Below are 21257 nucleotides of genomic sequence, written 5' to 3'. Positions count from 1 at the left end.
TAGTTACTAATATATTTCGAATCCGAATTAACCCTATTAGTACCGATTTTATTTACGAAAAACAATTGTTTCCCTATTTAGCGTGCAACATGCACTTCACAATGAAATAGAAAAAGAATTCTAATAGGTATTTCAAAGATTGCATATTTTTTAAAATAATTTCAGTCCACACCGACAAATTTTATGAACTATCTATAGGCTAATAAAATTATAATAATTGTAAATTAAGGAAAGATCGATGGACCAGTAATTTCACTGAATCGTGCTTCCGTATTAATTAAAATTTTATCTCAGCTAAAGATAAACGTCTACTTGAGAAGTTTCGGTGATATTATAATATTATAATAGTTATCAATATAGTTCGAACCTGAACTATATAACCTTTTTAGTACCGCAAAGCAGATATATCGGTTTTATGGGATTTTATTATACAGGGAAAACAATTTTTTCCCTTTTTAGCATGCAACTCACACTTCACAGTGGAATAGAAAAAGAATTCTGATAGGTACCTCAAAGATCGCATATGTAGTATCTCGAATTTTCCACCGTGTACACGAACCTTTATGAAGGAGCAAAGCCCAGGTCAATTGGGATAAACCCTGGTCGATGTGTCCAGCATTAAGGGAGGCATCGGAAAACGTGTGCATGGAGGAAAAAATATATAAAGAAGGTTACGAGTGCTGAAAGGACAGTTTTAAATGTAGACGATTAGTTGTTGCAAACTGAGTTGATATCGAGTTGTGAAGTTGAACGCTGTATTAAATTGAAAATCGATCTAAACTCTTATAAAAAGATAATTCGTATGTTTAATCGTCACTCGTACACTTTATTAATAATTATAAATAAATTACCACCACTGTCAATCCCTAGACATATTTCTAAAAATATTTTTAGACGGTGTCGACAAACTTACGAACTATCTATAGCCTAATAAAATTATAATTATATAAGTTAAACGCTGTATTCACCCTTTGCACTCGAGAGGCGACCATCAGTCACCATTAGATAAAATTTCGAAGATCGATATTAATTAGTATACTAAATTTAAGATAATGTAACGGTGTGCGAGCTATCGAAATCAAACAATTCTTCTTATTTATTACTAAAAGAAATATCGCCAGCTTTATAGCAAAAAGTCTTTAAACTCATACTCATTTTTAGCCAAAAGATTATCGAGTGCAAAGGGTTAAATTGAAAATCGATCTAGATTCTTATAAAAAGATAATTCGTATGTTTAATCGTCACTCGTACACTTTATTAATAATTATAAATAAATTGCCACCACTGTCAATCCCTAGACATATTTCTAAAAATATTTTTAGACGGTGTCGACAAACTTACGAACTATCTATAGCCTAATAAAATTATAATTATATAAGTTAAACGCTGTATTCACCCTTTGCACTCGAGAGGCGACCATCAGTCACCATTAGATAAAATTTCGAAGATCGATATTAATTAGTATACTAAATTTAAGATAATGTAACGGTGTGCGAGCTATCGAAATCAAACAATTCTTCTTATTTATTACTAAAAGAAATATCGCCAGCTTTATAGCAAAAAGTCTTTAAACTCATACTCATTTTTAGCCAAAAGATTATCGAGTGCAAAGGGTTAAATTGAAAATCGATCTAGATTCTTATAAAAAGATAATTCGTATGTTTAATCGTCACTCGTACACTTTATTAATAATTATAAATAAATTACCACCACTGTCAATCCCTAGACATATTTCTAAAAATATTTTTAGACGGTGTCGACAAACTTACGAACTATCTATAGCCTAATAAAATTATAATTATATAAGTTAAACGCTGTATTCACCCTTTGCACTCGAGAGGCGACCATCAGTCACCATTAGATAAAATTTCGAAGATCGATATTAATTAGTATACTAAATTTAAGATAATGTAACGGTGTGCGAGCTATCGAAATCAAACAATTCTTCTTATTTATTACTAAAAGAAATATCGCCAGCTTTATAGCAAAAAGTCTTTAAACTCATACTCATTTTTAGCCAAAAGATTATCGAGTGCAAAGGGTTAAATTGAAAATCGATCTAGATTCTTATAAAAAGATAATTCGTATGTTTAATCGTCACTCGTACACTTTATTAATAATTATAAATAAATTACCACCACTGTCAATCCCTAGACATATTTCTAAAAATATTTTTAGACGGTGTCGACAAACTTACGAACTATCTATAGCCTAATAAAATTATAATTATATAAGTTAAACGCTGTATTCACCCTTTGCACTCGAGAGGCGACCATCAGTCACCATTAGATAAAATTTCGAAGATCGATATTAATTAGTATACTAAATTTAAGATAATGTAACGGTGTGCGAGCTATCGAAATCAAACAATTCTTCTTATTTATTACTAAAAGAAATATCGCCAGCTTTATAGCAAAAAGTCTTTAAACTCATACTCATTTTTAGCCAAAAGATTATCGAGTGCAAAGGGTTAAATTGAAAATCGATCTAGATTCTTATAAAAAGATAATTCGTATGTTTAATCGTCACTCGTACACTTTATTAATAATTATAAATAAATTACCACCACTGTCAATCCCTAGACATATTTCTAAAAATATTTTTAGACGGTGTCGACAAACTTACGAACTATCTATAGCCTAATAAAATTATAATTATATAAGTTAAACGCTGTATTCACCCTTTGCACTCGAGAGGCGACCATCAGTCACCATTAGATAAAATTTCGAAGATCGATATTAATTAGTATACTAAATTTAAGATAATGTAACGGTGTGCGAGCTATCGAAATCAAACAATTCTTCTTATTTATTACTAAAAGAAATATCGCCAGCTTTATAGCAAAAAGTCTTTAAACTCATACTCATTTTTAGCCAAAAGATTATCGAGTGCAAAGGGTTAAATTGAAAATCGATCTAGATTCTTATAAAAAGATAATTCGTATGTTTAATCGTCACTCGTACACTTTATTAATAATTATAAATAAATTACCACCACTGTCAATCCCTAGACATATTTCTAAAAATATTTTTAGACGGTGTCGACAAACTTACGAACTATCTATAGCCTAATAAAATTATAATTATATAAGTTAAACGCTGTATTCACCCTTTGCACTCGAGAGGCGACCATCAGTCACCATTAGATAAAATTTCGAAGATCGATATTAATTAGTATACTAAATTTAAGATAATGTAACGGTGTGCGAGCTATCGAAATCAAACAATTCTTCTTATTTATTACTAAAAGAAATATCGCCAGCTTTATAGCAAAAAGTCTTTAAACTCATACTCATTTTTAGCCAAAAGATTATCGAGTGCAAAGGGTTAAATTGAAAATCGATCTAGATTCTTATAAAAAGATAATTCGTATGTTTAATCGTCACTCGTACACTTTATTAATAATTATAAATAAATTACCACCACTGTCAATCCCTAGACATATTTCTAAAAATATTTTTAGACGGTGTCGACAAACTTACGAACTATCTATAGCCTAATAAAATTATAATTATATAAGTTAAACGCTGTATTCACCCTTTGCACTCGAGAGGCGACCATCAGTCACCATTAGATAAAATTTCGAAGATCGATATTAATTAGTATACTAAATTTAAGATAATGTAACGGTGTGCGAGCTATCGAAATCAAACAATTCTTCTTATTTATTACTAAAAGAAATATCGCCAGCTTTATAGCAAAAAGTCTTTAAACTCATACTCATTTTTAGCCAAAAGATTATCGAGTGCAAAGGGTTAAATTGAAAATCGATCTAGATTCTTATAAAAAGATAATTCGTATGTTTAATCGTCACTCGTACACTTTATTAATAATTATAAATAAATTACCACCACTGTCAATCCCTAGACATATTTCTAAAAATATTTTTAGACGGTGTCGACAAACTTACGAACTATCTATAGCCTAATAAAATTATAATTATATAAGTTAAACGCTGTATTCACCCTTTGCACTCGAGAGGCGACCATCAGTCACCATTAGATAAAATTTCGAAGATCGATATTAATTAGTATACTAAATTTAAGATAATGTAACGGTGTGCGAGCTATCGAAATCAAACAATTCTTCTTATTTATTACTAAAAGAAATATCGCCAGCTTTATAGCAAAAAGTCTTTAAACTCATACTCATTTTTAGCCAAAAGATTATCGAGTGCAAAGGGTTAAATTGAAAATCGATCTAGATTCTTATAAAAAGATAATTCGTATGTTTAATCGTCACTCGTACACTTTATTAATAATTATAAATAAATTACCACCACTGTCAATCCCTAGACATATTTCTAAAAATATTTTTAGACGGTGTCGACAAACTTACGAACTATCTATAGCCTAATAAAATTATAATTATATAAGTTAAACGCTGTATTCACCCTTTGCACTCGAGAGGCGACCATCAGTCACCATTAGATAAAATTTCGAAGATCGATATTAATTAGTATACTAAATTTAAGATAATGTAACGGTGTGCGAGCTATCGAAATCAAACAATTCTTCTTATTTATTACTAAAAGAAATATCGCCAGCTTTATAGCAAAAAGTCTTTAAACTCATACTCATTTTTAGCCAAAAGATTATCGAGTGCAAAGGGTTAAATTGAAAATCGATCTAGATTCTTATAAAAAGATAATTCGTATGTTTAATCGTCACTCGTACACTTTATTAATAATTATAAATAAATTACCACCACTGTCAATCCCTAGACATATTTCTAAAAATATTTTTAGACGGTGTCGACAAACTTACGAACTATCTATAGCCTAATAAAATTATAATTATATAAGTTAAACGCTGTATTCACCCTTTGCACTCGAGAGGCGACCATCAGTCACCATTAGATAAAATTTCGAAGATCGATATTAATTAGTATACTAAATTTAAGATAATGTAACGGTGTGCGAGCTATCGAAATCAAACAATTCTTCTTATTTATTACTAAAAGAAATATCGCCAGCTTTATAGCAAAAAGTCTTTAAACTCATACTCATTTTTAGCCAAAAGATTATCGAGTGCAAAGGGTTAAATTGAAAATCGATCTAGATTCTTATAAAAAGATAATTCGTATGTTTAATCGTCACTCGTACACTTTATTAATAATTATAAATAAATTACCACCACTGTCAATCCCTAGACATATTTCTAAAAATATTTTTAGACGGTGTCGACAAACTTACGAACTACCTATAGCCTAATAAAATTATAATAATTGCAAATTAAGGCAAGATCGATAGACCAGTAATTTCACTCAATCGTGCTCTCAAATATTAATTGAAATTTTATCTCAGCTGAAGATAAATGTCTGCCTGAGAAGTTTCAATGAACTTGTCATCGCTTATACTCTCGAGATAAAGGTAATCGCGAAGATTGCACGAGAACAGGAGTAGTCGCGAGTAGATACGATAATAACCAGGCAGATTGCATCGCGCACGTGTTCGCGTATGTAATTACAAGAGGAAGATAAGTTCCCGTGCGAAGAGCAGGAAAAACCAACGCGTGGCGAGCCAAAGACACCATCAAGTCCTCGAAGAGATTCGCTTCAACCGCGCAGACAGGCGTTTGTACTCTCCTCTCTCCTTCGAACCTCTCCGCCGCGATTTCTCTGCGAGCAAGACGCGTTTCCATCTTCGAGTTTGCACTTTCATCGTTCAAGCGTGCGGGGACTCTTCGAGATTTTTCAAGGAAAGATACTCGTTTCGGTGCCACGCAATCGGCTACCAGGGAACGGCAGTTTCTGTTTCCCCTTGGATCCTTTTCATCTCGAAAGGAAACTTCGATACGTGCTACGAGATGGCGGGGGGTCCAGACGATATATCGGGGGACGCGGTAAATTTAACGCCACTATGGAAATTCCGTCCCATAACTTCCAGCATTACGTGCTCGCGATAATTTTAAATAAGTCGAATTTATTTTTCACCTACGCTTCATGCGCGCAGAATTTATAGAAATGGATAATAAGCCTGTAAGAAGTTGGCGACGTGAATATTTGGCGAACTATACCGATCAAATATTAACCGTAATTTTGATAATTCTCGAGAATCGAAGTAATTTTGGAAGTTTACCTCTTTGCGGCACGGGATTTCAGATAATAAGATAGACCCACGTTCGTTGGAAATTTTATTGCGTTTCAAGTGAAACAAAATTGGTATATTTTTACTAATAAAGGAATCACATAATGTAAAAATATGAAAATAATAATTTAATTGGATTTGTTGTTATAGGGTGGGACTCAAATAGTCCCAAAGACCCATATTGAATATTGCCAATATAAGTAAATACGTTTATAATATTTGTCGAAGGTATTACCAACTGTTTTACGTAAATAAGACGAAATATTATATTATTACTATTGCAATATTTCGAGGAAATCACTAAAAATGTCCCACAATGCATTACAGTGCACCACAAAGGTGGGACACTTTTAATTCCAACGTGCCCCAAAGAGTTAACCCATTAACAGTTTATCCAGTGACAGTCACGAGCAGAGTACTGTCACTGCAGTATCGAGTACTATCCACGGATTAATTACAAACAAGATAAATATAAAACACAATTTTTATGCATTTTTAATTACATGCCGAAGTGTCCCCGAACATAAAGAAAACTGGAAATTTTTTGGAATTTTACTGAATTCGTAATTTTACCACACTGTGAAAGGGCTAATGGAAGTTCAGTCACGAGATATCTGAAACGAGCAAAATTTCCATATTTTCCCGAGAGGACCTAAATTCTTCGATAGAACGTCAGGATGATTATAAAATGGCCGACAGCCACGGGCACAGCGTCAAGTACTATACACTATATAGAACGTCAGGATGATTATAAAATGGCCGACAGCCACGGGCACAGCGTCAAGTACTATACACGAATTAATTAAAAACAAGATAAATATAAAACACAATTTTTATGCATTTTCTATTACATGCTGAAGTGTCTTCGAACATAAAGAAAACTGGAAATTTTTTGCAATTTTACTGAATTCGTAATTTTACGACACAGTGAAATTCAGTCTCGAGGTGCCTGAAATGAGCAAAATTTCCATATTATCCTAAGAGAACCTAAATGTTTCGACAGAGCAGCAGGATGATTATAAAATGGCCGATAAATTCGTCGAACTTCGAGTCACCGAACCGTCAAACGCAAAATTTTCGATATTTAAACCGGGCTCCCTGAACCGAGCCCCAAAATCCAAATGCACGTGGAAAAACGAAATCCGTCGAAACGGAGCTAGCCCGAGGATATAAATAACGAAGTGGAAGAAGTCTGGCCGGGCTCGTAATTTCATGCGAAAGATTCATCAAACGTGTCATCGCTGGAGAGAAATAATAGACGGATCCTCGGAACCGGGGATGGGTGGACAGCAACGCGAATCGTACCGAGAAAAACGAATATATTAGCCTGTCCGGCCGTTCGTTGACCATTATTCCCGTTCTCTTTGATTTTTCGAGCCATTTGCCGGCCTCTGCCAGTCCGCAGCCGCTTCATCACGTTTTTATGGCGGTATAATTCAGGGGCAGTATAATATCTGCGGGCCCTGGCCGGTGGCACCAACAGAAGTGAGTCCTTCTCTCCGGCCTCTGCGGTCATCGTGGGTAAAGGTAAAAGAGAAAAAGGAAAAAGGAGGAAAAAAAAAGATGAAAAAAAAAATGAAAAAGAGAAAAATACAAGGGACGAGCGAGAGAGAGAGAGAGAGACAGAGAGAGACGGGGAGAGGGGGAGGGGGAGGGAGGAAGAGAAAAGGTAGGGGAAAAAAAACAATAAATCCATGGAGAACGATGAAAGGGGTGGGATGCGTGGAATTTTTTTGACGGCTGCGATATTCATGACGGATGGAGATGGAAGGGAAAGGGTTCAGGAGCAAGTGCAGTTAAGCCCGTCGATGAACTTTCGCGGGGGGAGCTCGTTCCGTGTGGCTACTTTGTTTCGTGGACGGAATAATTTCGGTGCCGCGGCGATTCGATGTAATCGGATTTTGATCGAGTTTTAATGCGACGGTGTACGTAGACGGCACGCGGTAATTATTTAACGATTCGTTTTGGTAATTCCGAGGTTCCGTTGACGAATCGTGAATAATTACCGACGCGGCGAGGCCCCGGCGTAAATATCGATGAATTGTTTGCGTTGAACGCGGCCGATCAGTGGAAAATCGAGCGTCAAAGAAGGAATTTCGCAGCCCGGAGGTTAATCGAACGGTCGGGTTGGAAATTCGACGGGTGTTTGTGCAGGAGGATGAAAGAAAAGGCGGCATATAATTATGGACGCTCGCGAAACAGGGGTTAAATTTCAGCGTGGCAGCGTCAGGGTTGAATTTGCGCCTCGTTTCCGACGAATTATCGCTTTCGGGTGGAAAAGGCGGCGAGATAGATACCTTGTCTCGCGATACGTTGGCATAACCAGGTTACGATTATAGAAATTAACGGATAGATATGTGGGAAAGGAGTGAACACGGCCCTGAAGGAATGTCAAGAAAGAATGTCTAGGTTTGGACCTAGAACGAAAGCGACCGCGTGCAAGAGGATCGAATGTAAGGGATGTTTATGACAGAGCCGAATGCAAGTGAAGAGTGAAAGCCTAGGAATGCGTCTGATTAGGACACGTGATCGACCGATTGAGAAAGTGGGTATGAAAGAAGACAGAGTGCAAGGGTTTAAATAAGAGTGCAAGGGTTTAAATAAGAGTGCAAGGGTGTGGAAGTCAGTGAGTCAGTGTGTGTTTTAGAGTCAGTCATAGAGTTTTTGAGAGTCAGCCGAGAGTCATTAGCGCTTAGAATAAGTTTAGGATTAATTTATAATAAATCATTTTTATATTCACATCGTTATTTTTGTTATCTTTTTAACATTTTATAAGAAATTTCTGTAAAATATATTTCCACTAAAGGAATGAGGCATTATACGAAATGCAGTATAGAACAAGTTTTCGAATATACAAAAATAGAACACAGTTTCCAGATCGATAAAATTAAAAAATAATTCAACCAAAACCATCCGTACCCTCCCATTAATCACGAAAATGGAATAGCAAAAATACCGATAGTCTTTAAATTTAATACCTGCGGCATTGAACATCGAAACTCTTCGAAACCCAATGAACCTCGCGATAAAGAACTTGAGCTATGCAGAAAGCTTATCGACCAAAACACGACGAGATTCTATCGCAAAAATAATTCTACCAAAACCATCCGTACCCTCCTACTAATTAGGAAAATCGAAATTCGAAAAATCGAATACCAAAAATACCAATCGTCTTTAAATTTAATACCTGCAGCATTGAACATCGAAACCCATCGAAACCCATCGAAACCCTATGAAACCCAATGAACCTCGCGACAGAAAGCTCGAGCTATGCAGAAAGCTGATCGACCAAAACACGAGGAGACTCTATCGCTGAACTCGCGGATCGCAAAGTAGGTGGCGGATTTTTCCGCGAAGCCAGCGTCGCGAGATCGAATCAGCGTGCTGCGAGTGGCGGGAAGGGACAAAGGCAAAGGTGGAAGAATCCGAAACGAGACTGGCAGCCATAGAAGGAAGCGACGTTGCAGAAAATTGCAGAAGGCAGCCATCGTGGCCGGTGGTGGCGCGAATCGCGACGTTCGACCCTTTTTGTCGTTATCCACGTAATCGCGGCTAATTTGTTCTGCGCCAGCCGCAGGGAACTTGCTCTCTTCTGGATGGTAATCTGGTTAACATCCGTGTTAGGATTAAACCATTAGCCAGACGGGAAAGGATACGGAAGGAAGAACAACCGGGAAGGTCGAAGACCGTGCACGACGCTGCGCGGTCGTGTTCGATTATTTCCTCTCTGCTTACGGGCTTCTGCTGAAATTCCGTATTCGCTTCCTTAAGTGGCTTCTTCTCTTACTATTCTTCCTCTTTTTCCTCCCTTTTTTCAAGACTGAGAAGGTTTCCAAGCTTCGCGGAATTCTGCCGGAATTTCTTCGCCGAATTTCGCGAAATTTTTGCAGTAATTTAGATCCAGAATTAAAGTTCGATTTTCACCTTTATCTTCGCTCAAAGACACGTACTAAATACTTTCTTTAGTGTTCATAGCGAATATCAACGGTAGTCAATTTTCACTTGAATGACTCTGGTGCGAGAGTGACTTAAATGACTCTACTATGCGAGAAATTCTACGTTATAGCGCATAAATAAATAATTCCCTTTCTATATCGTAGATTCAAAGGTTAGAAAACGAACACAGTAATTTTCACGTAGTCAGTGAGACAATTCTAATTTTAACTTTGCATTCGAGAGATGAGATTCGGTCACCATTTCGTACAATTTGGAAGATCGATATTAATTAATATATCAAATTTAATGTAACGTAAGTGTATATCGTCAATAGGTCGTCCGCAATTGGCGACGGTTAATGACGAACCAAATTTCTTGAGGAACGTTGTGATTACAGTGGACTGTATTTTATGTAGTTGTTCCGGATAACTCTTCTGAACTCTTCGAATGTTATTGACTAACTGACTGGTACTGACTCTCTCGGTGGATATATAATCCTGGTCTCTCTGCTGATTGGATGCTATGATGTTGGGGGTGTATGTTAACTTCAGCGTCCTTCGGTGGTGGTGGTTGTTTAAACAATCTAGATAATTGTGCTTGTCTTCTTGAAGGGTGATATATAGTTTGTTGCGGATTACCTAAGTGGTGGCTTAGGTGCTAAAGAAATCAAAGGGCGCTGACAGTAAGGATATAAACAACCTTCTACTTGGGACATTGCGGTTCTAGGGCCTCATCAATGGTACTTGAGAACTTTCAGAGCCTTCACACGGTCTGTTCTAAACAAAGAGCCGAACGAAATACCGGGACGACATTCCAAGGCTTAACACTGTACGTAGTATCGAAATAAATAATTCTACAATTTTATTATTATACAATTTGTTATTTACTGCTCAAAAAAGTGTCGTCAGTTCTTTAGCAGAGAATCCTCGAACCTCTACTCTTCTCTAGCCAAAAAATCGTCTGGTGCAAAGGGTTAATAACCCATCTGGAGAGGACCTCCATAAGGAAAATCATTTTGTAAAAGTGCTTCCATTATTCGTCATTTTAATTCGTAATTGAAATTTTCTCAAAATGTTTCTCTTTTACTTATGCGTGAGGACAGTTTGAATTCTTGTATCGTAGTTTCATCCATTTCTGTGAATTAATTTATGGCTGCGAGTTGACTTGATTTTCTTTTTTAATTTACGATATAACGCCTACGTCATGACACCTACCAATCGGCAGCAGCGTAAGAACCACAAACACCCCATGGATAGGGGAGCACAGTATTGTTAGGTTCTGATCCCTTCATTTATGAAAATTTTTTAGCTCACCGCGATATTAGTCGAAAGTGTCAATACAATCGAATTATTCGTTCAAAAACCTATAGAAATAGAAATGAAACGACAAAGCCTCGAAGACAGTACCGGATCTTGCGTAGCTACCCCGTAGACAAACGAAAAGCATCGAGAAGATGCGGCGAGAAGGAGAAAGGAGAGACAGAGAGTTACTCGAGGCTTGTTTCCGCGGAAAAATCAATTCTCCAACGAATCGGTTTTCATCAATCGAATTCCAGCCAGGATCGAATCACACGGTGACTGATCCCCGATGCATCGTCGCGTGTATAGGCGCGTTTGCAACGGCGCTGGCTGCACCTGTTCTCGCGAGTGCGCATCCAAGTGGCTTCGTTGATTTTTTTCCTTTCTCCCGTCCATTTTTTACCTTTTTATCCCTCCTTTCTCTTATTCCCCCCTCCCCCCTCTTTTATTTGTTCGTTTTATTTATCCGGCCGGTGCATGCTCAATCGACCAGCGAGGTCTTTTCTCCGTGCTCGTATCTTTCGAGCCTCGCGCAGCCCTCGCTCCACCACCGTTCGCCGTTTGTTTATTAATGGAAACGCGCTGCAGCATTCCCTTGAAAAGATTCCTTTTTTTCGGTACGCAAGCTCCAGCAAGAGCGGGAGGAAGAGAGCTGGCTCCCTCGAGTGGCCTGTTGTTACGTAGTGGGATACGAACGACCAGGGATTTATAAGGGTTTTACACAGGGTGTCCCGACACGAGCGTTACACGCTGTTCCCTGGTAAACTGCCGCCGATACTCGCGACTTTCTTCCTCCAGTGCCGTGAAAAATTCAATTTTACGATGACTCGGTGTTTAGCCGAAGCGATCGTCTGTCTGAATTCGGAATAAAGCGCGGACAGGCGGGTCCAATTTATTTCCCGAGTCGAACCAAACTTGCAAAACTCTTCGTGGGTCTTCTGAATTCTATGCTTGGTACAGGGTAATTGTATCAATTTTACGTTGCTGATATTTCGGGACACTATAAATTGTTGTATTAAATATTGTTGTGTTTCCCATGGCGCTGCCGGTTGGTATCCTGATGGCCGACTTGCTATGATAGGTAGCAGGTAGAAGGACGCAAGGAAGAGATACGTTTCGTCCCGGACTTGCCAGTGGACCTGTCAGTAAGGCATTCTTGCAGGCCCAGCTTAGACGGAGGATACTTAGGTAGCATAGGAACTTGTATTTACGGAAAATCGAGAATTCACCGAGGACTTTCTCGCAAGTAGGAATCCATCTATTAGCGCCTATTGCAGCATCATGCCGTTCATTTAACCCTTAACCTTGGCAATTAAACGAGAAAAGCGCGATACCGAGCATCAGATCGATAAGTCAGACGTCCATTCCAATTTCCCAATCCGCTTTCGGGGATCTACAAAAAGAGCCGTCTAAATTCCAAATGCAAATAACGCGGCAGACAAACACGCGTCGACGAAGCTAAACACGAAAAAGCGTGTTCATTTAACCCGTGTGCGGAACAAGCTAACAATGGATCGTCGAAATGCCGCAGCTAACAGATTATCTCGCCAAATAGCGGCTGTTTGACGTATCAACTAACAGGTATTTACAGTGCTCGCGTTTCCTACAAATAATTGCGCGTTGGCTCCGGCTCGAGCCGCTGTTTAGACTATTGCGCCGAAATTAATCACCGCGAATACCATCCGCCCGATAACGTAACACAGTCGGCGAAATGGGAGAAAGGTCCGAAAGGACGAACGAAGAATGGCGGCACGAGCGAAGAATTTTCGACAAAGGCGAGCGATAAAATTCGCTCGTCCCGACGCCGCGTTCCGGAATATAAAATTCGTCTTAGGTCGAAAACGACCCATCGTTTCGTCCGCGAGATCCATTCCACAACCGGTCAGACCGTGTCGTACCGCTTGTCCGCGCCGGAGGAACGTAAAATCGCCCAAGTGTCACGGTGCACCGGGGTGTGCGGATATTCACCCTGATATATACGCACGTCCGCCGGGCGCATAAACGCGCGCGTGCAAGGAAACCTGTACCGTCCATGTACACGTGTAACTGTACTTAACCCGACCGCGGTTTTATTCCCTCCCTTTATTTCCCGCGGTTTTCAATTTACGTTATTTATTGCCCGGCCAGCCGAACCGCGTCGGCGTCCCGCGGTGATTTCGCGAAATCTGCCATCGGCTATCCCCACGCACCGGCACAACACCCTGCACCCAACCGTGCACCCAACGCTCGGCCCGCTTGCACCCTGCGTTCCCGTCTCTGCCACGTTCCACCCTCCAACCTGTTCTTCCCTTCCTCGCAATCCTACCACCACCCACTTCGATTCCCTTTTTAGCTTTCTCTCTTTAATCTCGACTACCCTGCGTCCTCCGTTTTACTCCCCCACCTCGATTTTATTATATTTTATTTTACCCTTTAACCCATTTGCATCGTTAAGCGGAGTAATCCGCATGCAATGTCGTTTACCTGTTTTAAGTTTATTTACCGTATAGTTATGTGAAAAAATGAATATTTATATTGTAAGATTATGTAAAATGATTTTATTTGAAAATATTATATAAATTTTCGGATGAAATATACGTAAGAGTTTGTTGGTTACACTTAATTTCGACCAAAAGCTTGAGAAACTCTGTTTAAAGCGAAGATGCAAATGGGTTAATGCTATTTCGTAGCAGCGTTTCGTTGTTCGCTCTCGATTCCGGTTTCTTTATTTTCTTTCGCTTCTTTTCGCGCTTTTTGGCTTCTTACCCAGCGATTCGTCTCTTTTGTATACATAAATCTCTCCCACAACCCTTCGGACCACGTTCCAATTTATCTCCGTGGCTATCCAGTTTTACTGCATTCTTATGTTCTTCCTTTAGCCACGTTTTTGTCATTGCGTTTCCGGTTTCGCGCGTAGCTTTTCCTCTCTGACTTGCTCGCACATCGAATCGGTTTTTCCTAATTCCTTCCCTTTTCGTTCTCGAGGAAGCGAGATTCTTTACGTAGCTTCGTATTCTCGTGGATTCGAATTCTTTCGAATTCTTCAGCGTGGAATTCGGTTCGTGGAGTTTGTCTGATCTTATTTTTCCTCTTTGCAGGTGGACGAGTTCGTGGTACACGGGATCGAGATCGCAGGGACGTTGAAAGCGGAGGGGGACACGGTTTATGATTCCGCGGACGCTGAGATATTACGGGGCTCCGCTGGCTCCATTAAATTTCGCGGCCACGCAGAGGAATGCGAGACCCGAGGATATCTTCCGGTTATCCCCCGAGCAGTTTACGCGTTTCCGATAAGGCCAAGTGATGGAATTAGTTCGCGCGATATACGAAGTTCCGGCCCGCGCCGATAATCCTAGCTTCTTTTCTTCGAGTTTTATTTAGCGCAGAACAGATGCAGGTTATGGCTGCAATCGCGAGTGGATGCTCCTCGTTTCCAGTTGGAACGAGGAAAATTTTGTAATATATTTATCGGTTTCCTGCTTTTCAGTGGTTGCTACACGGCTGCCTCCGCAACTTCTGGCAAAATGTTTGGAATCGGTTATTCGCATCGATTTGGTTTGAGAATAAAAAATCAGACTTTGATTTCACAAGTGTGAGAAATATTATAAATATTCGTGAATGATATCAGGAAGATTGGAAAAAGAAAAATTGATGTGCCATTAAAATTAGAGAATTTAAAAATTAGAATGAGAGAATTAGAAATTCGAGAATTTATCTATGATCTAGGATACTTTATTGCCCATATCGAGGATTGAAATTATTCGAATCAATGTTTCCAGTGGAGTCTAAATAACTTCCAAAAATATCTGACGATGTTAAGCCCTTCCTGTATTTTGACGAGTCTGACTCGTGAACGGAAAGCCGGCCCAAACACGAATATCACGAGTCAGACTCGTGATGAAGATTTTGGTCCAAACATGAATATAACGAGTATGACTCGTGATGAAGATTTTGGTCCAAACATGAATATCACGAGTCAGACTCGTGGATAGCAAATCAGGCTAAACGTAAACATCACGGAATGATGTTTTGTCAGTTGAATTAGGTTTCTATCAGTATGCCACGAGAGTTGGTCACGATTCTTACAATCTCTGTTACAAAGCAGTTGACGTCTACCGTTTGGGCCCGGATTTCGGGTCCTTGCCCCCCACATATGGTACACATGGCCCGCAGATCAAGTATAACGTGTACCACAAATAATACACGTGATACGGAACGCGTTAATAACGTTATCGAGTTTCAATAAAGGGGAATAAGGAAAGAGCTAAATATCTCGAAGCTCGTGTTCACTGAGATATCAAAGAACTAATCCTCGCAATTTGTTGCGACCACCAAACAGGTGTTTGGCAAGAGCATCAGGGACGTATTAAGAAATTATCGCGAGAGTGAACTTCTTTAATAAAGGATATTCCTTGAATTTCATTCCTGCTCACAGGATACAAGCTGCCGCACAGTTTACAATTTCAGTCTCTTCGTGTACGGTGGAATGGAAACGGAAGTTGTCTGCCACGTTGGAAACTTTTTCCCTCTGCCTCCTTCTGGTTCAAGGGAATCGTTGGAAGTGTACCTCGTTGCTTTAACAGCGGCCGAGATCTTCGTTAAAAAATATCTTCGCTGGAAGCTACCACGACGGATCGGTGAATAGCATGAAAATACCGTGAATCCTACGGCAAATATTTTACGATCCGTACCGATGACAGAACAAACAACCGGGTAACGAAGAATAGGAAACATCGGAGAGAAAAGAGGGGTCCTCCATGGTACTCCAAGCATTCGAAATTTGAAAGAACTCCGGCTTCGTTATCCTTTATCCACCGGGACTTTTCTGTCGAAGATCTCCAGTTGTTTGGACTTGCTTGGAAAATTTCATTTCAATTCCATTCTGATTATCGAGTTTACCAAGTTTATCGTTCGATTATGGGCGAAAAGTCGGATGATTAATAAGTCGATTAATCGCGTTTCGAGGATTAAAGCGATGAAAGATTTATCGCGTTTCTCGACGAATAACTGGATACCGCTTGTCGACAACGGTGTAAATTTAGTTTAACTCTGGGCTAGTTAGACGCGTACACAAGGCGCAAGTTCAATAGAACTACGTGTATATGCAGGTGCACTCATATCTTACTCGTAGCATACCGAACTAGCTACTACATTGTACTCTATGGATCCAAAAGTCCAACATTCCCTGACACCGCGAGCCACAAACCTGAACCGGTGCAACACGCGATGCTAAGTTCCTTGGCAATAAACCTCCGATTAACATCCAGTGCAGAACCCTTTCGTCCAGGGTTTCCAAACGCTTCATTTGCAATATCGGGAAGAAAGAAGAAAACTAAATTTGCTTGGTTTTAACTAAAAGAATATATATATTTTTGTATAAAGTGATGTGACAGGAAAGCTTGACAGGGAACTGAACTGTCACTGAAAAAGGGAAAGATTAATCCAATATAAGGAGTTTTAATTATAAAAATTAAGAAGAATCAAGTGAAACAAAATGATCATCGAGAGCCCAATTCGTCATAAGGTCGTAAGGAATTAACCCATTGCATTCTAGAGGTGCCTCTCAGTCTCAGTCGTCATTTAATCAAATTTTAAAGATAGATGTTAATTAATATATCAAATTTACAATTACGTGGAATATCGAAATAAAATAATTCTACGATTCCTTATTTAACGTTTTAAAAATATCGTCGTCTCTATGGTAGAAAGTATTCCAATTACTATTTTCCTGCAACGAAAAAGTCACCGAGTGCAAAGGGTTAATAATCTTCGTTGTAATTTAATTTATAATTTATTAAATTTTTCCTTTGTACTCGAAGGAGCAATTTTTAATATGACCTACCAGCAACTCCGAGTCATTTTACCTTTCCTGTTAGCCTTTACAGTACAATATCTACCAATTAAGTAACATTTCATTTTTATCAGACTTTTGCCAAAGGTATACTGGTATAACACCTATTAGTAAACACACGATAACCCTGTGTTTCAGGAATTTTATCGGGAATATTTGATATAAATCCAGCGAAATTTTAATGTGGCAGCAGCGGCAGCTAATAATGTCCTCATAGCAGTGACAACAGAGTGCAAAGGGTTAACCGTTTGAGTCCCAAAGGGTTTTGTAAAAACAATGTCGGAGAATCCCAAACAGCGCGACCGCGCTTTCTCTAAGTGAATACGCGAAGATCCAAGCAGCGCGATAGCGCTTCTTCTATTTTATGTCGGCGTATCCCAAGCGGCGCGATAGCGCATCGTTTATTTTATATCGACAAATCCCAAGCGGCGCGATAGCGCTTCGACTTCGACAGTCGGTGACACAGTCAACTGTCGAGAAGGCTCGAAATTTGCTGGGTATTCTCGACATGAAATCTGAACAGCGCGATCGCGCTGCTTGGGACGACAAAGGTTAACCCTTTCGGTACTATTGCCGCCCAATGGCGGTGGCCATGAAACATTCTCTAGATACTACCGTCGCCTATTGGCGGCATCTACGAAACGTCACCGATGACTGTCGTGGTCCGAATGAAAAGTTTAGTGTCAATAACACTCGAGATTTCTATGAATACCGCAAAACACGTTTTCGTGGCTCCCAGTACCACCACTCTTGTGGAAAACTTCCTCGTACCACGAATATATAACCGTGGCCAGCTCCTCCGTACCGAAAGGGTTAAACAAATGCCGCTGTCAATCCCTGTCAGGCTGATGCCTGCACTCCGGATAACACAAAAGGTACTGTCATAGACGGTGACATACCCAAAACACGCCGTGCTCATCATTCCTATATAATTATTATATAATAAAAAGAATGAATTGTCTAACCAAAGTAATTTTTCAGGGTTCAACTGTGATCTTCTGGAGCAAAGCGGCTTCTTCATCCACCGGATGAAATATCCCAGAAAAGGTCGATCGTGGTCCCGGTTACTGGCAATTTTTCCTAGCCGTTCAGCGTAAAATTACGTTCAGCTCGCAAGGGATCCTCGGGGATGTGGCGAGATACGCGTGCACGCGGCAGACTCCTTCGACGTCCCCGAGGATCGGCAGGGAGCGTCGAAGCGGGAACCGATCTTCACGGCAGGACGAGCCCAATTATAGCGTCAACTCGTTATCGGATGTCATTAACCAACGGGGAACGTGGAACGTCTTTCAACCGAGGATCCAGCGACGGGAACATCGCTGCTGCCATTGTCAAGGACATGGGAAAAATATCGGATAATGTCGAAGACCGCTGAGCACGCGAGGATGATTCGACAAAGGAGAATTTTCTTTTGATAAAGAGGTAGAAGAAAACTGTACGTTGTGAGAATGTTTTAAAAACGTGGAAAATATGATAGGGTCCTTTGAGATACTATATACGAATATTTAGTTACAGGTGATGAGATATGGAGTCACTTTTTGTTGGAACGGTGTGAAGCTAATGGAGATTATGGTGAAGAGATATCTTTAGAATTCAAATAAAGGACGAACGAAATAGTTTCTGCTTCGTTGAAAACGGTGTGAATTGGTACGAATACGTATACTGGAAGAAAAATGGCGGAGGCGAGTGATTGAGGTGAAAACGTTGAACGCGGGATTTTTCATGAAACTTTGGAAAGTGGTGATTTAGACTATGGTAAATTCAGTATTAACACTTTGCACTCGAGAGGCGACCCCCAGTCACCATCTAATCAAATTTTGAAGAACAATGTTAATTAATATATCAAATTTGGGTAATGCAATGATACCTGGAATGTAGGAGTAAAATAATTGTACATCTTAATTTGCATTTACCGTTTTTAAAATATCGTTTTACAGCAGAAAATCCTCAAATTATAAGATTCTGGAATGTAGGAGTAAAATAATTCTACATCTTAATTTGCATATGACATTTAATTTACCGTTTTTAAAATATCGTTTTACAGCAGAAAATCCTCAAATTATAAGAACCACAAAAAATAACGAGAAGGTCCCCGAGTGCAAAGGGTTAACACTATGCCGACCGCAGATCCAACTGGGATTCTTTCATTAGGACTGACTCATCATTTGCACACGATACCAACATGATGTCACCGCCATTTGCCAATAATTTTCATATGACGACAACATAGTGCCACCAGATAGCATAGTGTTAAAAATCAACGATACTATCGTGTTATCGGACACGTGTTGGCTAAACCTTTGCACTAGAGATTCCCAGTCGTCAGATAATAAAATGATAAAAATAATTATATAACGTGAAGCACTATACGTAATTTCTCTTTACGTTACTGTAAAAAACATCCTCAATTTCGTAACAGAAACGAGCTTCTTTACAGCGACAAAGCTCTTCAGAATTCCTCTACAGCGACAAAGCTCTCCAGTGCAAAGCGTTAACCCAGGTCTTCGCTACTCTAAACTAAATTTTTAATACCCGAAAACATTCTAGAGAAGAAGCAACGCGTTCAATGGTTCACCCGAATCCATCTTCTAAACGCAACATCCACCAACCAATCTATCAACATTCGGGGATAGAGAAGCAAACACCGTAATTCGAGAAACGAAGCTCTAAACCGCCCGAACGATGGTTTCCCAAAACTTCGATCAGCGAAGCGTCGATCATTTTGGATCGCGCGGTTACCGAACCACCGGTTTCCAAGCATCGCGAGTCGATTGGAAGACCTGTTAGCGAGATAGCTGCGGGCCGCAGCGCCGCAAACCATTTCGTTAGCGCGAGATAGCAAAAGATATCTATCGCAGACTCCGGTTTAATCAATTCGGAGCATCGGATATCACCGATAGAACACACCGAGCTGGTGGTTCCGCTCGGCTAGGCGGATCGTGAGAGCCAGGACGCCATGGGAACGCGAAATGCCTGGTCTGAGCCGTGTGACACCGCTCACAGGCGACACCTCGAGATCTCTGGCGCTGGAGTGCCAGCTCCTTGGCTGGATCGACCGCGAAGGGTAGAGAGACGGAGGCGAGGACCGGAATTCTACACCGACGACGACGACCCTCCGGAGGTATACTATAATTATGTCTTTGTTTATCGCCGTGGGTTCAGTCGTTGGCATTGTACCGCTCCGGGCTAATAGCGTGAATTATTCTTCGCTCGGCGACCGACACCCTCCGCCCTTCCGCCGTCATCTTATTCTCCGATCTGTGAATGAAAGCTCGCTCCAGCGGACCGCTTACGAGACGATTTCTCTCTGTCCTCGGGCGTTTCTGTCTTTGTACCACGATGCACCGGTGTACAGGGTGTCCCGCGCGCGCGGCATACGGGTCGCCGCTGGGTGAACAGGGAAAATGGTCCCTTTGGAATTCCGGCAGCGGCCAGAAGACGGTTCGGGTTTTATGGACAGCCGCTTTTTGTTTGCCGACCTGCGGACTCTGTCTTGGCTGGGTCCCGCTTTTGTCGCTGGCCGGACAGTTTGTTCGGCGCTTGTTAGGTTCTTGGTAAGGTTGCTGGATACTATGTAGGATTAGATGTAATTTACCAGCGAATTTCTCCAGAGGCTTTTGCCGACAGGGTCGAGCGAAGGGAATCGAGAAGCACGAGATCGAGACTATGTTTGTAATATTAGGTCGAATTAATTTCCAGCTGCTTTGTCATGCTGTCGCGCATTATATTTATGAAAAGGGGAAAAGGTTTCTCCAATATGCAGTAGAGCTTGTCCTTTCGTTACTTTATACTCGATAACGAAATTATTCTAATTTTGTTTATTCGTTTTCAGTTTTATTGCGTTTCGTCGTAGAGTTTTTGGCAGTATTATATAATAGTATTAGTAATATTTTAACCCGACAGACTTGGGTATGAATTTCTTTTTTCAGTTTTATTGCGTTTGGTCGTAGACCCTTTGCCAGTATTATATAATGCTATATATAAATATTATATATTCATTATACATTTATTTATTATTAGATATAAGTATTATATTAAATATTACATAATAATATATATATAATAGTATTGGTAATATTTTAACGCGACAGATTTAGGCTTGAACT

The 21257-nt window shown here is 39.9% G+C and overlaps 1 protein-coding gene across 1 annotated transcript in view; it reads right to left on the bottom strand.

Moving 5' to 3' along the window:
* LOC108550041 (uncharacterized) overlaps window positions 1-21257 on the bottom strand; it is a 124934-nt gene that overhangs the window by 27269 nt on the left and 76408 nt on the right.

This window comes from Eufriesea mexicana, unplaced genomic scaffold (assembly GCF_001483705.2).
Source record: "Eufriesea mexicana isolate 0111107269 unplaced genomic scaffold, ASM148370v2 scaffold2497, whole genome shotgun sequence".
NCBI lineage: Eukaryota > Metazoa > Arthropoda > Insecta > Hymenoptera > Apidae > Eufriesea > Eufriesea mexicana.
Note: the sequence above shows the minus strand (reverse complement) of the source record. Positions and strands in the feature narration are given on the sequence as shown.